Source organism: Pelmatolapia mariae, linkage group LG13 (genome assembly GCF_036321145.2).
Source record: "Pelmatolapia mariae isolate MD_Pm_ZW linkage group LG13, Pm_UMD_F_2, whole genome shotgun sequence".
NCBI lineage: Eukaryota > Metazoa > Chordata > Actinopteri > Cichliformes > Cichlidae > Pelmatolapia > Pelmatolapia mariae.
In genome coordinates this window covers 12641879-12658343 of record NC_086238.1, presented here as the reverse complement: position 1 = coordinate 12658343, position 16465 = coordinate 12641879, and the positions used below count along the sequence as shown (strand labels likewise).

Genomic DNA, 16465 nt, shown 5'->3' with positions numbered 1-16465 from the left:
CCGCCTTTGCAGAGCTAAACCAATCAGAAGCTTGAAATATGACGCCACGCAAGGGCCGTGCAGGGTTAACGTGAAGCGATGGCAAGGTAAGGAGCAACTTTAGTCACCTCTCATTTCTTTATATTTTATTTTTAGGAAAATGGGAAATAACCGCGGCAGCAGTTAATAGTCTTAATGAATCATTCTCCAGGATTTTTGAAGGACATTCAAATCTCTTGTTTGGTTGTTGGCTGGCTTTTGTCCCACACTGCTTCAATAATTTTTGTGTTTCGGGGTCTGGGGAGGCCAATCCATGACTGACAGTGCTCCATCGTGGTTTTTCTACTCAGGTATGTGTTTGGATCATTGCTAAAAATGGAGATGCTTTCCAGGTGTTAGTGCATGGTGGATCAAAACATGATGGTATTTTTCTGCATTAATAATATCAATAATTTTAACAAGCTCTCCAACACAAAACACTGATAGACCCTCCACCGTGTTTTACAGGTGCACTGTAGTGCTCTCTTGATTTCTTCTGTACATGCTGACAGTTCCTTAAATCAAAAACCAATCTTGAATTTATCACTTCATATGACCAGTTGCCACTGATTTTCAGTCCACTTCTGGTGTAATTTGGCATACCTCATTTCGCTCTGCCACCTTTCCCCTGAGAACATTTGTGATGAGCCTTTAGTGAAATATATTTGGAGATGGATTAACTAAAGTGTCAGGTTTTTGCTGCATTTTTTTCTTTTAATTGCATTTTATATAACTTCCAGATAATGTTCATCTGCTGAAGATAATTTCTTTTAGGCCTGGCACTTTTTTGCAGTTTCTTTAGATCTTTTAAAGACACATAGCACACAATGCAGTGACTCCCTGTAATGAAAAAGACACAAAACATAACGAAACTTTTTCATCTTTTCCAGCACAAGATGCCTTATGAAACTTTTACAGCATCTATCTATCTATCTATCTATCTTAGGAGGAGTATTACTAAAAGCCACCATACATACAAAGAGAAGACTGGAAGACATTAAAAGCTAGTCTAAATAACTTTCTTTAAAAAGTTCTAACAGTGAATACAAATATAACAGCTTAATTTTAGGTTATAGGGTATACTGTCTATCTTTGCCGAGGAATGGTCGGAAAGCGTAAAGGAAGCGCTGAACGAAATCCTGCAAGACTCTACTGAGGGAAACAAAACCCCAGACCCAAAACACGGCGCCGAGTTATAGCTGTCCGTAAATATAGCCTGATGAAAAAGCCGGGAACTTTGTTATCAAAGTGCGGCTCGAGTTAACGCCGAGGTTGCTTTGGTATTTAAACCACCCAGGATATTGTTTTTAATAATATGTAGGCTTTGACTTTCTGATTTGTTTTCTTGTTGTACCGGTTTTGTTGCGTTTACGTGTTGGTAGATCTGCAGGCGTCTCCTGAGCTGCTCGGGGAGTTGTGCAGCCATATTGGCTCAAAAGTTTTTTTTTTTGTTCTGTTTTTTGTTTGTTTGTTTGCTTGTTTGCTCAATAAAAAAACAAAACAAACAATTGCAAAATACAAACTCTCAAAGAGGATAACACAGGTAATAATACAAATGAGAATTTGGAACAGTACAACAGTACAGTAAATACAGCATTAAGGGAATATTAAAGAGAAACCCAATTTTTTTATGTGACACCAAAAACGTTGTGTGATAGGGCATAAAAAAATATGTTCTAGGGTTTCATTTTCGTCAGTACAAAAAGAACACTGATCCACCTCAAAGCCAAATCTCTTTTTTAGAAATTCTGCCGCAGGATAAATTTTATTTAAAGGTTTTAAAGCGTGTTTCTTTAACTTTAGGTAGAATAGGCCATTTCATAAATTTCGAGTAAGCTTTATCAAATTTATTTGAAATAACTAAACTAGAACCATTCCAAGTAACCATTCTATCATAACTATGGAATATTTTACCTTTGAAGAAACTACTAATAAATTAGGGTGACCATATTTTGATTTCCAAAAAAGAGGACACTTGGCTCAGTCATGAAGAACTTGCTTAAAGAAACACATTTAAACGATGCCTTCTCCGTGCGGTTAATGAATTGTGAAATAAAATATGTCATACACACTGTAAAATATAACTTGTTGTTTCAACTTAAAAATATGAGGTAAAGGGCTGCCTTAAAATTTTAAGTTAAGTCAAGAAATAGAGTTTGTTCTTATAACACAACCAATTGTTATCTTAATGAAAAATCACATGTTGTCTAAACTTTCATCTTAGTTTAGTTGACTGAGATTTATTAGTCAGTTCAACTCCTTTAATTGTCATCTTTACTTGGGAAAACCCTTTCAGCTAAATTAAAATAATCTATTGTTTAAACTCTTGTCCTAGTTCAGTTGACTTGGGTTTTTTAGTTAATTCAAATACTTTAGTAGTTCTTTTAACTTAGGAATCTATTTTAGCTTAACTAACATAATCTGTTAGCTAAGTTGATTTAAGTTTATTAATTAACTGAGCTCCTTAAGGTAGCTGAGTGAACTTGTAAATCAGTTTCATTTTAATTATCAGAGTTGATTGACTGGATGTAAAGAAAAATGTGTATTAAACATCTTAAGTTTTGTTTTGGTTTTTTTTGGCTTTCTAACATCCATTTCAGCAAAACTACCTGTTAGGTTTATCTTAGATCTCAGGTTTAAATATCTACATTCCTTTAAATTAATTTTCTGTTGTTTACAGAAAAAAAATAAAACCCCACAGATTCCATTAAAGTCTATCTGATCATTTCATACAGAAAGTTTGTTTTAAGAACATGACAAGACAATTACTCATGAGCACCCAACATTCACCATTTATTGTGCCATCTTAGTCATCTGAGAAACAGAAAAATCAGTGACGTAGCTCATCAGGCTCACAATCCATCAAAACTCAAAGGCTGCTCCCTGTGAAACAATAAATTTGAACTTGGTCTTGAGCCCAGTTTGGGTGAAGATGAAATTCTGACCAATACTCTAGGAGCAGTAGTGATTCTTGTGAAGTAACAACATAAAGTCTGCATTAATGTAATGTATCAACGGGACACTTGCTATTTTAGAAAAGTTATTCTTTACATTTACAAAATTTTTAAACTTCATTGTGCTCAGTCACACCTGTTAGCATAAAACTTGAAATATTAAAATAGTACAAAACCTTTGATAAGTGACAGTAAAGATCAGTTTATAACAACTAAGACATCAAACTCTTGTATTTGTCTTCGTTTACAATTGCAACAAATTCCACAGAACCAATATCTCTGAAAATGACTGCATGCTTCTGAAACATTTGATAATATGGATATTTCAGAAACATTAGTTTGAGTCTGCTCAATTGCAAAACAAAGGAAAAACTACTGACTTGCATGAGATAAGCATCTGCAGAGTCCACCATTATATTGTTGTTCACATAAGTTTCTTAAACCATGAACAAATGAGTGATTGTCTAATCTGGAATGTAAAGTGTAGTCATTTAGTGACATACAAAAGTGAGAATGAGAACTTGCAAGAATAAAAAAACAAACAGTAAAATAAAAACTGTCCTTAACACTAAGGATCATACAATTACAGTTCTGCATGGCTTTCTGCAAGAGTCTGTTTCTTAGACCATGCACTAGTGAGATGCACTGCCTTCCACCAATGTTCATTAGGATGTTCTGAATGACTTCAAAGATGTCCTTAAGTTCCTTTGGATAGTGTATGTTGAGGGCAAAAAGAAGGCCCATCAGCATGGAAATGGCACTTGAGACATCCCTCAGATTAGACAGGATTACTGCTGCCTCAAGGACAACCAACACATCGATGTCTTCTTCTTTCACCATCGCAATGCCAACTTTCATCCTCTTAGAAAACGTGTCTTCAATACCTGTCGGCTATAAAAGGGTTCAAAGACAAAAAAAAAAAAAAAATTACACAATTACAATTACACAATATCCCGTGTGCTTAAGAATTCATGTCTTTCCAAAGAAGAGCCATACTGATGCTTTGGATGATGGTGATTGGCTTTGGGTAACACTTATTAGTTGTTAAAGTTTTTTCAGAATGAGATATGCACCCCCATGTTACAAATCCATTTCTTGCTTTAAACAAAGACCATGTTCATAAATAACTGAGCATGTCTTCAATTGCAGAATTCAAACAAAATTTTCAATTTAAATGGTAAATGGCCTGTATTTGTATAGTGCTTTACTAGTCCCCTAAGGACTCCAAAGTGCTTTACACATTCAGTCATTCACACACACGGGTGGATGACTGAATCGTGACTCAAGAGTTGACAGTTCGTCTTATAATTGGAAGGTTGCCGGTTCGAGCCCTGGCTCCGACAGTTTCAGTCGTTGTGTCCTTGGGCAAGACACTTCACCTGTTGCCTACTGGTGGTGGTCAGAGGGCCCGGTGGTGCCAGTGTCCGGCAGCCTCGCCTCTGTCAGTGCGCCCCAGGGTGGCTGTGGCTACAATGTAGCTTGCCATCACCAGTGTGTGAATTTAAATCTACTTATGCTAAATATTGGCTGTGCTCTAAACCAAATCTGGCTGAGAATACATGAAATGTGCAAACTGCAGCTACACTACAGGATCAGATTATGGCTCCATAGACAATGCTTCTTTAATCAGTTTATTGATTAAAGTTTATTTTTCCCCCTATATTAACAGCATGAAAAAAGAGCATATAGACATGGCTGAACAGGTTGCATAATTGGCACTGAATATCAACATCCACCTTTACCCAGCTGCCCAATGACTCTCGGCCAGTAACCTTTAATTGCTTACCCAGTCTACACAGTCTCTTTTCCAGGGTCCAGGACATTTCACCAAAGTATTGCCCCCCACAGCTGTAGCAGCCACTGCAGCCCCTTAAATATCCTAATATCTCTGCCATTACAATATACAATGTGAGAAATCAAACGTAAAGCTGAAGTGAACAGTACAGCAGCGAAATGTCAAAGACCCTGGTGAAGACATGAATAAACACAAGACACTAATAATATCAATGCTAGCTTGCCAGTTAGTTTCTCTGAAACCCAGACCAAATCCAGTGTCAAAGATCTTGTAATAATACATTTGGTGAGGAAAAAGTACACATGTACTTTTTAATTTAAAATCCACTGTGGTGCTGTCATTATTAAATTTACTAAAAGAAACAATGCTAACCTTCACAGTCTTGAAAGTGTGTGAGGGATCTTCCTTTAGAAAATGAGGTCCTCTGTCCTCTTCCTTTGTGTAGGGCTCTGGTCAAAGAAGTCAAAAAGAAAACAAAAACACTTTTTAAACAGTGTTTATGAAGCATGTAGACAGCTCCAAATTCACAGCTTTTTGATGCATAATTCCATCAATATATGATTATCATTGGAGATTTTGAATCAGGCTTATCAGGACATTCAAGTAGAATATGATATCCAACCTACCACCAATATACATAGATTCTGTAAAAGTTACCACACTAAATGTCCAGTTGTGAAATATGATGACAGACTTTACTTATCAGCTTTCTTTCAATGAGTTCATCAGTTGAACTGGATAACCTAAAACTTAAACAAAGGATTAGATTTCGCAGTTGAACACTTACATCATCTCCGAAGCATCTTATGAGCCTAGTTAGCCTTTCTATGCCGCTCTTGATTTTGTACAGCTCCACGAACCTCTCCATAATGGTCAAGCACAGCAAAAAGGAACCCTTTCAGGTCAACAGATGTAAGACGGGCAAATTCTGCTTCAACCTGAGCAATAGAAGAAGAGGGGTGGAGAGTACAGGCAGAATTAAAAAAAGATTCTTTGAGACCCAAATTTAAGCAAACAGTCATCTGAGGCCCATTAGAGAAAACACAAACACACAAAAGCAAACAAACAAAAAGATGCACTTTACCTGCCGTTCAGCAAACAAGGAAGTTCAGAGAACAATAAGCTCTGTCTTGAAATCTTTTAAAGTAGAATGATTGTGAAAATGACTTATGTGATGTAAAACTTTAGTAAACGTGCGATTAAAAGAACACTGAGTAAAAGGACAAGTAACAGTTTCCTTATTCCTCAGATGTTTACCTTGATGAGCAATACTGTGTTAGTCCAACTGCCTCATTAAAGTTACACAACAGGCTTTTTACATTAAAGCCAGCAAGTCCATTACATACTCCCTTTTTAGATCTGAAATACTGTGCAGATTCTGTGTATATGTAGTGGACAGCAATTTACCCCAAAGAGCGCAAAGTTTGCAAGTCCACCTCATTTAAATGACAAAGTCAAATGTGATCATCTAGACCTGTGAAAATAAATTAATGACAAACTTGCAGTTATGGATGTTATTACAACCACAAGAACCTAAACAGTCTGCTCCATTGCTTTTGTTAATGAATCATTTGTTGGTAACACGTCTGAATATTTAGTTTATGCCACCTGCATGTGATCATCAATAGTGCCATATTACTTCTTAAGAAGTACCCTGACACTACAATCTTTATATCATTTGTTCTACAGAGCTATTAAATTACAATATAATCTGAGGTGTTTCCAGTATGACAAAATGCACAAATTGTAACTTACCATTTGACTCCACTGACAAAAATAAATCCCCAGCATCAAGTTTGGCTTCACAGACCTAAAATAAGTAAAATAAAAATATATGTTATAATTATATTGTTTTCGCCATTTATTCATGTTTGCTAATTTTCTGACATATAAACAATGTTAGTTTTGTTACAATACAGAGAATGCAGTTTAATTAAAAGGTAAATTATGCAAAAAAAAAAAAAAAACTTCTGCAGTATACCATGCCAAAAATCAGTGTCTCTGATGCCAATTATTTTATCACTACAGCTCGTTTAGTATGGAAACTCACACAATCTAGTCATACTGATCACAAGAGTTCAAAAATAAGTCAAAATAGTGAACTGTTGTTAAGCATAAAGCATTTCAGGGTAACAAATAACTGCACAATATAATTAAAGCAAAAAATAAGCACACTGGAGGACTATCTGATAAAAACTAATATAATGCTGGTTTGTAGACCATATTTTGTCTCTGTCCTCAGTACACTCTTGCAGCTTAACATGCAGCAGTTAATAACACCTTAAGTGATTACATAGGGATAAACAGATGACAACAAGCATCCGAGTCCTGCCAAAAAGGTCTTTTTGAACCCAGCCAGTTATTGGAAATATTGCCAAAATGAACTTCCACCAAAATACAACAGCCTGTGAACTTGAAAGGAATTTACAAGTACAGAGACAATATGAAATAAGCTTTATTAATTAGCTGAGTTAGCTTGCTAATATCGCAACAGTGGTTGAGTGCACAACCTTAAAGCTAGCGGCACAATACTTGTGATTTGGTCAGCGCTACATTAAACCCATAAAAAAGGCCATATGTCAGTTTATTAGGTCAAGTTTGGTCATGACACACAAGCTGGACCTTGTCGGCTAAAGTTACATTAGCTAAAGCAAACATTTCGGTAAAAGAGAAAAACACACGTCATGCCATAAATTCAAAACATGTTCCAACTTTTGTAGCTCTCTTTCCTTATAGTTAGCACCAATGTTACTCACCTTGAAAGCATATTCCAAAGAAGACGATTAGAAAACGTCCAAGTAAAGTGAGCATGTCGTTAACCGCCAATTCCCCATGATGCACCTCGGTAGCAGTCACGTGAGGCAGTTTTGAATCCTGCTGTGCTCAACTTACCCGCATTGTCAAGTTCACATAAGTTTCTGATTTAGCTGGACATGAGTTTTCAAGTTAGCTTTTTTTGGTGTAATTGGGACGTTTTTAACTTGTAATTCTATGTTATAACAACAACTTCAGTCATCTATCGTCAAACTGATATAGAATAATATGTTGAAATAACAAACAGCTAGAATTACATTTTACAGTGCAGGCTTTTATAAGTCAACAAGTGCAAAAAAAATAACTTAAAAGCCTCTGGAATTAAATAATGGTACAGAAATAATGCCTCATCTGCATAAGAAAAATTACCAGTACTGGGTCGGTACGAGGGAAATTTCTTTTGCAGTTCGTCTGAAAAGATGGACTTGCGCTTTGGGATCTTTTAAACATCATTAGGCGCGTTGCTGTGCGCTGTCTGTCCCGTCTGTGAGCGCAGAACACCCTATTGTCCCATAAGGTTGAATTATGAGGAGAGAAGTTATGGGTAAATATCATTTTCCAGTAATGCAAAATCTGTTTGTGAAAGTTTGGGACAATACTAAACCACCTTTATTGTATTCCTTCACAAGCTGAGATCTTTTAATGTAGTGGGTTTTACTCTTCCACAAAAATTGGAAAATAACTGTGTTAGCATTATTAATGTTTTTAGAGGAGATATATAGAGAGTGACAAGGATAGATCAATTTGGAGATACCTTCAGCTTTGGATAGGATGTTTCTACCAAAAATAGTGAGGTCTCTGGTTAGCCAGTGGCTAAGTGATTTCTTCATATCCATGATACAGTTAGAACTATTAGTGTCTTCTCTTCTAATGAGGTATTTAGATATTGTCAGCCCTAAATATTTGACTTCAGATTCAACTGTAATTGAAGCAATTGAGGACTCTGACCTTGTATGAATCGGGAGTTCACAGTTTTTGATATTAAGAGATAAACCAGAAGCTTTAGAGAAGATTGAGATAATACTTCAAATTTTATCTACCATTGATTTATCTTTCAAAAAGATAGATGTATCATCTGCAAACTGACTTATTTTAAAATCTTTATTAAAAATTGATATTCCTTTTATGCCGTTAGAATTTTTGATTAATAGTGTTAACAATTAAGTTGTCAATATAAAAAGCTTTGGGGAAATAGGGCATCCTTGTCGGATTCCTCGTTGCACTGAAGCGCCTAACAATGGTGTCTCCAAGAAAGCCAAACTTGCCAGGTTTTTTTCAGCAGTGCTAAAAGCTTAAAAGAAGCCGTTCAGCTGCTGCTTTAAACGCAGTAGTGATGACTAAATTGTCATCTTGATTTTTTTTCAAATCTTAAAGCAATCTAGTCTGGCCTCAGAATTAACATCTGATGGCCGTCCCTTCTTGAGCCTGGTTCTGCCGGAGGTTTCTCCCTGTTAAAGGTAGTTTTTCCTCCCTACTGTCGCCTAGTGCTTGCTCATAAGGGATTATTAATTTATCAGGGTTTTCTTGCTGCTACTGTAGGATCTTTATCTTACAGTATAAAGCAGCGGTCCCCAACCCCCGGGCCTCGGACCGGTACCGGTCCGTGAGTCGTTTGGTACCGGGCCGCGAGAGTTGAGGCTCAGGTGTGAAATGTATGGTTTTCAGGGTTTTTATCGGTTTTCAGCGTTATTTTGCTATCGTTTTTATCGTTAACTCGGTTTTCCTGGGTCTTTTCACGTGTGTTATGAATAAATCTTCTTTTTTTTCGGTACCGCTACTAGTTTTATTTTGTTGTATTTATCCGCGACACCTTAAAGGCCGGTCCGTGAAAATATTGTCGGGCATAAACCGGTCCGTGGCGCTAAAAAGGTTGGGGACCGCTGGTATAAAGCAACTTGAGGAGACAGTTTGATGCTATATTAAGAATCTTAAATTTAACTGAATCTTAAAAATGTAATATAGCATCACATCACCATAAAATCAACAGCTGAAAAATAAAACAAAATAACAATAAAGACCTAAATTAAAAACAGTTTGTGATTTGTCTTGTGCTTTCAAAATATATTGTCAGATATGAAAAGTGCTGCATTTATATGCTCTGGTCATCAGTACTGGTATTTTAATGTAAGCAAGCACAGGGAACATACACTGATGGGTAAGTACCACAGATGAAATAATTAATGAAATAGTGAAGTTTATAAATAAAATAAACAACTATTTAATTAATTAATAATTTATTTCATAATGCAAACATGTAAAAAGCAGTTCTTTGTATTTTGTAGCTTTTTTGTTTATCATTTTCAGCATGGAGAGGTTGGAGGCTCTCCATGCTGATGAAGAAAAGGTTTTGATGGAAAAAAGCGTTTGTTTTTCTTCTAACTTAGGTGGATTGGGGAGCAGCCCCAGCTCGGGGTTCGCACCGTGACTCAGAGAGACTGTCATTTCACCCACACTGACTGATGTGTTAAGACACACCTGACTGTATCAGAGATCCTCTCTCGGACAACATCGTCTCGCTGAGGTGGAGCATCTAACTTTGATTCTGACTTTCCTTTTTTGGATAAAACAAACACAAATAAAACAAATAAAAGCCTTCCAGTGGGACATGCAGCCTCCAACTACTCCCATCCTCACTGCCCTGCATTGTTACAAAGGCACCAGTGTATTTAAGAACTAGAAAGCGAAAATTTCAGAAGAAATTTTAAGTGTGCCTATGCCGCTGGTAAACAGTGTAGTTTGCCATTCATACAGCTACAGAGAGCAAAACTCAGCAGAGCAGCCATTCTCCACCATGAACTATGGTAAAAACAAACACCGCTCGCACCTCACAGATGACAGCTTACAATTTTGGGTAAAGATGAAGTGACTTTGTACAGCCCCGATTTGCAGACGCTGTGCACATAGTTTCATGAGCAGAAGTCCCATTGTACCACGGCAGACCCGACAATGTTTGCATGAACACGCTTTGAAGCATTACGTTATGGACCACTTTTCACACATGGTTGGTGTACCCACACAGCCGGCTGTAGCTTTTCAACTCACAGCCTGACACACACCCAAAAAACAGCCGAGAGAGCACAGACTACGCCAGAGAGGCGTGATTGCAGATGCCGCTCAGGTGGGTCCACCTCCCCTGCAGCGGCACTGCAGACCACGCCCCGCCACACACATCAATCACGTAAAATAAATATTTATGCACTTTTGCATTCACTTTTTGTTTTTTGTTATTTTTACACAGTGTTCTGAATGATTAACAATGGTCTACAGCCAATCTTGTGTATTATTATACAAACTTTGGTTGTAAGATGCCCTACCTGGCCCCCTGGCAAAAGCTTTGCTAGATCCGCCCCTGCACAGTTACCAGCTGTCAGCTAAATAAAAAAGGAGCTTGGTGTTTATTTCTCTCAGAAACAGTTCATAACTTCCCTTCAACTCATTCATGTCACCTAAAAAAAAGGTAAACCTGTTTCTCCATCACCAGTTCAGCTCTGATGATTCGGTAAGGTCATCTCCTGGTTTCCACCAAACTACACCTAAACTCGGTTTATATCTGACCCAAATAGAGTGCAGTTCATAACTTCTTACCTGAAATTCAGTTCACCTCACGCTCTGACCGGCAGCCGCCTGCTTCTCCTGCCTTCGGTTTCCCTGATCCACGATCTACCACCGGTTGATCGGCGGTCGCCTCGCCGCCTCGTTCCCTGCATGCTCTGTCTGACACACACCGGTGGATAGCTGCCCTCGGTTGTAGCTCCGCGTCAGCGACCACCAAACAACTCAGTTATTTTTTCCACATCGACCAGCATCTGGACAATCCACCGCCTTTCACTGTTTGTACCGTTACTAAAAAAAAAACCCTCATCGGCTCATAAAAACGAAAAATAAGTCCAGCTATGACCCTGAGTCAAAAAGACAGCCAGTTAGCTAGCTAGCTGTCTAGCTCTTTGCAGGCACCGAAACCATCAGAGCTAATATGGGATGTCTTGGTAACACGAGCACATATTTGAAGTTTACATCTGGCCAATCCACCACCTTTCACTGTTTATACCGTTACTAAAATGAATAAATAAATAAATCATTTATTTATTTAAAATAAGTCCAGCTGTGACCACGAGACTTTACGAAGGACCGGGTGTGAAACCAGAGTAAGCCGCTCTCACTGTCATCCAGGCCGGCTGTAGCTTGTTAGCAAAGCCGCGCTAGCCACACTAGCCAGCTAGCCTCAAGCAGAAACGACATCGTCAGAACATTGTCGCTAATATGGGATGTTTTGACAAAATGAGCAGATATTTGAAGTTTACACACCTATATTCTCGCCTGAAAATATCTTAAAAGTTTATTTTGTGACCTAGAAACAGTATTAAGAGGAAAATAAAAACTAAGTGATGGCCGCCATTGTTTGACTCGGCAGAGGCGTGCTATGAATTGTGGGATATTGAGTTTTCCACCAAGCATTACCATAACTTTTGAATGATTTGCGCAACCTTAAAAATTCCAATGGCTCCTGAAAGCAGCGACGCTGTGCGCACCGTTGATATTGTCATCATTACGGTAATCCAAATAAGGGTAGACAGGCCGTACTACTCCCGGCATACCACTAGAGAGAGCCAACACACCACAAATGAAGTTTGAAATTTGTATCAGTGGGACCAAAAGATGGCGCCAACACACCACAAATGAAGTCTGTTTCTATGGCGCCAAAAGAAGAATCTTTCTAAATTTGCACTAAAATATTAATATTTAAAAAACTATAAAAGTCATAAACACCAAAAGTGTATACCATACTAGTCCAGCTCCAGCCGCACAAAATGATCTAACATATGTAACCCTATTGTCAAAACTGTTTGGCAGAGAAGCGCGGGAAAATTTTCACTAAAATATTAATATTTAAAAAACTATAATAGTCATAAACACCAAAAGTCATAGCACACCATTCCTGATCCAGCCGCACAAAATGAGGTAACATATATGAAGCTTGTCTCAAAACTGCGAGGCGAGATTCGCTGCAAAATTTCAGGCGGAAACTGAAGAATAATAATAATAATAATAATAATAATAATAATAAATCCGACGAATAGTAATATGTGTGCCTCTTGGCATAGGCACACATAATAATAAATCCGACGAATAGTAATATGTGTGCCTCTTGGCATAGGCACACATAATAACCTTTTTATTAAGCTTTAACACATTTTTACACACACACACACACACACACACACACACACACACACACACACACACACACACACACACACACACACACACACACACACACACACACACACACGGTCCCTTTCCAACAGCAGGCCCGAGAGTTGGTTATTTTTCTTCAGCACTGCATTTTTCTCTGCTAGGGCCCTTTTCCGCTTAATCTTCCTTGGCTTGTTTTTTCTATTTTTGAAGTACAACCTTAAATTTGCCTTTTCTTTTTAAACAACTTTAAGTTTTTCTCGACAGTAAAGAAATGTGTCGGCCTCGACTACATATTCTGTTATTCTTTTTTCATAATTTATCCTCTCTTCTCTTACTTCACAAGTGTCAAACTCTAGGCCTCGAGGGCTGGTGTCCTGCAGGTTTTAGATGTGTCCTTGATCCAACACAGCTGATTTAAATATCTAAATTACCTCCTCAACATTTCTTAAAGTTCTCCAGAGGCCTGTTAACAAACTAATCATTTGATTCGGTTTTATGTTGACCCAGGGTGATATCTAAAACCTGCAGGACACCGGCCCTCGAAGCCTGGAGTTCGACACCCCTGCCTTAGTTGCTCTTGGCCCATGAGTTTGTTTTATTCAATCATCTTTTTGCTTCAGTTCTTTAAAGTTTTGTTTTTTGTTTTTCATCTATTGCCTGGCTTAGTTTGTGCTTCAGGGCCTATTTCTTGTTTCAGTTACCTATTTTCAACTTGAAGGGGAGTCAGGAGTTCCACATGTTTATTTTTCTGCTCCCGTATCATTCTCTCAATCGCAAATTTGTTCTCAAGATCTTTGCATTTCTTTTCCAGAACCAGAATTTTAAAAAGTGATCATTATAGGGAAGAAATTCTCTTTTCATCTGTTTAATCAAACCTTTTATGCCTCAGCTGTCTCAGTCCTATGGTGTTCTGCAACTATGACTAACCTGAGGAGGCTTGGATTTGGCTGCAGGTATCCCCGTACATCCTTCTCAGCAGCACACATGTGGGTACAGTATAACAGCTCAGTCACACTTCTTCCTGAGCTTTGCTTCCTCACAAAACCAAACATAGAATCCACCAAACGTATTTGCTGGCAGAGGTAATGATTCTCCCAGCAGGGATCTGTAGAGTGTATTAACCTGTGGTATAAGCAGCAATCACTGAAATATTACTGTTTCAGATAAGAAATAAACCACATAAAAACCAGGGTGTTTTTTTTTTTTTGTTTTTTTTTTTTTTTTAAATCAATGTGGGCTGTCTGGTTTGTTCTCTCTGAATAATGATTTTGTGCATTTTGGGGCTTAAACTGGGTTTTAGAAGCTATGACTCACTGTCCTCTTACATGCCTTATAGATTTCTTAATTTACACACTGATTTTCATAATGGCAGCTACTTTTGAGGAATCATCGCAGTCCTTTGACTGTGTGTTTAGTGTTGTCTCACAAACTGTAGCTGAAGGCCTGATTTTCTCTAAAAATACTTCTTGAAAGATCATATGCCACAAACTTAGTTAGAGAGTCTACAATGTCTACACTGTATATAGTGAAGTCTGCAGGTTTCTGAACATTGAAATTTGTTTTGTGCCTAAATTATTCTGCAGATCATCAGAATGAAAAGTTATTGACCATTATTACATAGCCACTTTTAAAAATAAACTTTCATGACGTTATTGTGTGTTGGGTGGGGGTCAGGGCTATCCAGACTAACAAGTGGGACATTGAACGTCACCTCTCCGGTGGGGAGGGAGCCTGAGATTGTCTAAACTGGGGCTTGTTTTATAGCAAATGCAGAAAAAAATGTTTTAAGAAAGCAAATAAGTTGGTGTTCTAAAAAATCTGATTGTTTGCTTGCAGGACACCAGGAGAGATGCGTCCTCTGTCACAGATGGTGTGGTCAGTGAAGATGGTCACCTGGAGGTTCAAGCTCATTGCATCTCCAACCCACATCCACTGCCACTGTATTTAAGGGAAGTTAAAGACTTGCACTTACATGTGAAATACCTAAATCCATGACAGTCATTCAGCCAGTAATGCCTGGACTGGAAACAAGCATCCTTAAAATATTACAGCATACCAAGCTTCTGTGTTTGAATGCAAAACAAATATGTTGTTTGATCTAGAGACTGCACTTGTGGCTAAACAATAAATATATTTTCTTTTGATTATATAAGTAATGTAAGTTGCAAAACAAAGGTGTGGAAAGCCTAAACTTAGTTTCAGAATAATTAAATCTAAGACTTTGTTTCATTGTAAGATTATAAAAATGATGGCAATATAATTGTTTGTGTTCAGCAGAACAGTGTCCAGTATGTTGGCTGATATACCTTTTTGCATTTGAAAATAAAAGTTGGGCTGATTTTAACACCATTACAAGAAGTGTTGTTAATTATTCTTAAATCATACTTGCATACTGTGTTATATTAATATAAGTGTTGTACTAAAAATGTCAAGGATGATTTAGCCAGAAACATCAAGTTATTCTTAGTACTGTATACTTTCAAACAAAAAGTTGTCTTAACATAGTTATCTTAAGTAAGCTAGCATCTTCTAGTGATCATTTTGATTCAGTTGATAATGGTGATAATGTGAATGAAGTTGACACTGTGCAGAGAGGTTAGGGCTTAGGGCATACCTGATTTTAATGCCAGAGAACTGCGGTAGCGTGTTGATTTTAGAGAGATTGCTGTAGATAATCTAGAGCAATCTCAATCAGGGTAAGCGAGAGTTTAGGTAATTTAATTGATAAGGCCCTAGATCAGGAGTCAGCAACCCTTAACACCCAAAAAGCCATTTAGACCTGGTTTCTATGGAAAAGAAAACACTGGGAGCCGCAAATACTTTTTGACATATAAAATTAAGAAAACACTGTATATATTGTTTTTTAGCTTTATGCTTTGTATAAACAACTATAGTGTGTTGCTTATTAAATCCATGAAGTGCTACAGAGAAAATTAAATTTTATTTATGTAATGAACAAATTTTGATCTCTTAAAAAATTATAACCAAAAAGAAGGACACCCAGTTGAAGGTCTCTTTTAAACGAATTAAAAAGCTGAACTTAAATTATCCATGTAGCAAACAAAAGCTGTTGTGAGCCGTCATCCTTATATCAACTTTGGGCTTTCGCAGCCTGTAGCGGAGCCTTGACCTGAATTCAAAAATTAATTGGAAAAAACTAACATAACTAACATGTCTGTGAAGGTTCTCAGTCATTCAGGTCATCGTAGTCTAAGGAGCTTGGAAAGAAAAGTGTCTGGACTGTCTCTCACCAGTGACACATCTACAGATTAACAAACCCAGCCTCTCAGAAAACCCCTCCTTAAAAACATGCCGGTCATACCACCAATAAAATTTAAAAGATTTCCCCCAACACAGTCCAGCTTATATATGTCTTTGGGCAGAGGCTCGGGCTTCTCCTCCTCTGAGAGTTTGGGTTTCTTTGCTTTGGGTTCGTCTGAAGCCATGTTGACTGAGTAAAGCACGCTGAGATTACCTTAGCTGGCAAGAAAAAGCGGTCAATAAGCTGTGATTGTTTCTCAGGGTAATGGCTCGCAGGCAATAATCTGGATTGGACCAATCAGAAGCCTGAAATATGACGTCACGTTAACCCTTCACGCAGGGTTAACGTGAAGCAACGGCAAGGTAAGGAGCAACTTTAGTCACCTCTCATTTCTTTACATTTTGTTCGGAAAATGGGAAATAACCG

General features: G+C 37.7%; 2 long non-coding RNA genes across 2 annotated transcripts; one reads left to right on the top strand and one right to left on the bottom strand.

The window, feature by feature from the left end:
- The first annotated feature begins 15 nt into the window (after positions 1–15).
- Positions 16–14938, top strand: LOC134639636 (uncharacterized). Its single transcript, XR_010095377.1, has 4 exons — positions 16–86; positions 9966–10102; positions 13667–13763; positions 14614–14938. It is a non-coding gene; the product is annotated as an uncharacterized LOC134639636 (long non-coding RNA).
- LOC134639634 (uncharacterized) lies at positions 3832–5699 on the bottom strand. Its single transcript, XR_010095375.1, has 3 exons — positions 5555–5699; positions 5140–5216; positions 3832–3863 (listed from the first exon to the last, which is right to left on the bottom strand). It is a non-coding gene; the product is annotated as an uncharacterized LOC134639634 (long non-coding RNA).
- Positions 14939–16465: the final 1527 nt, after the last annotated feature.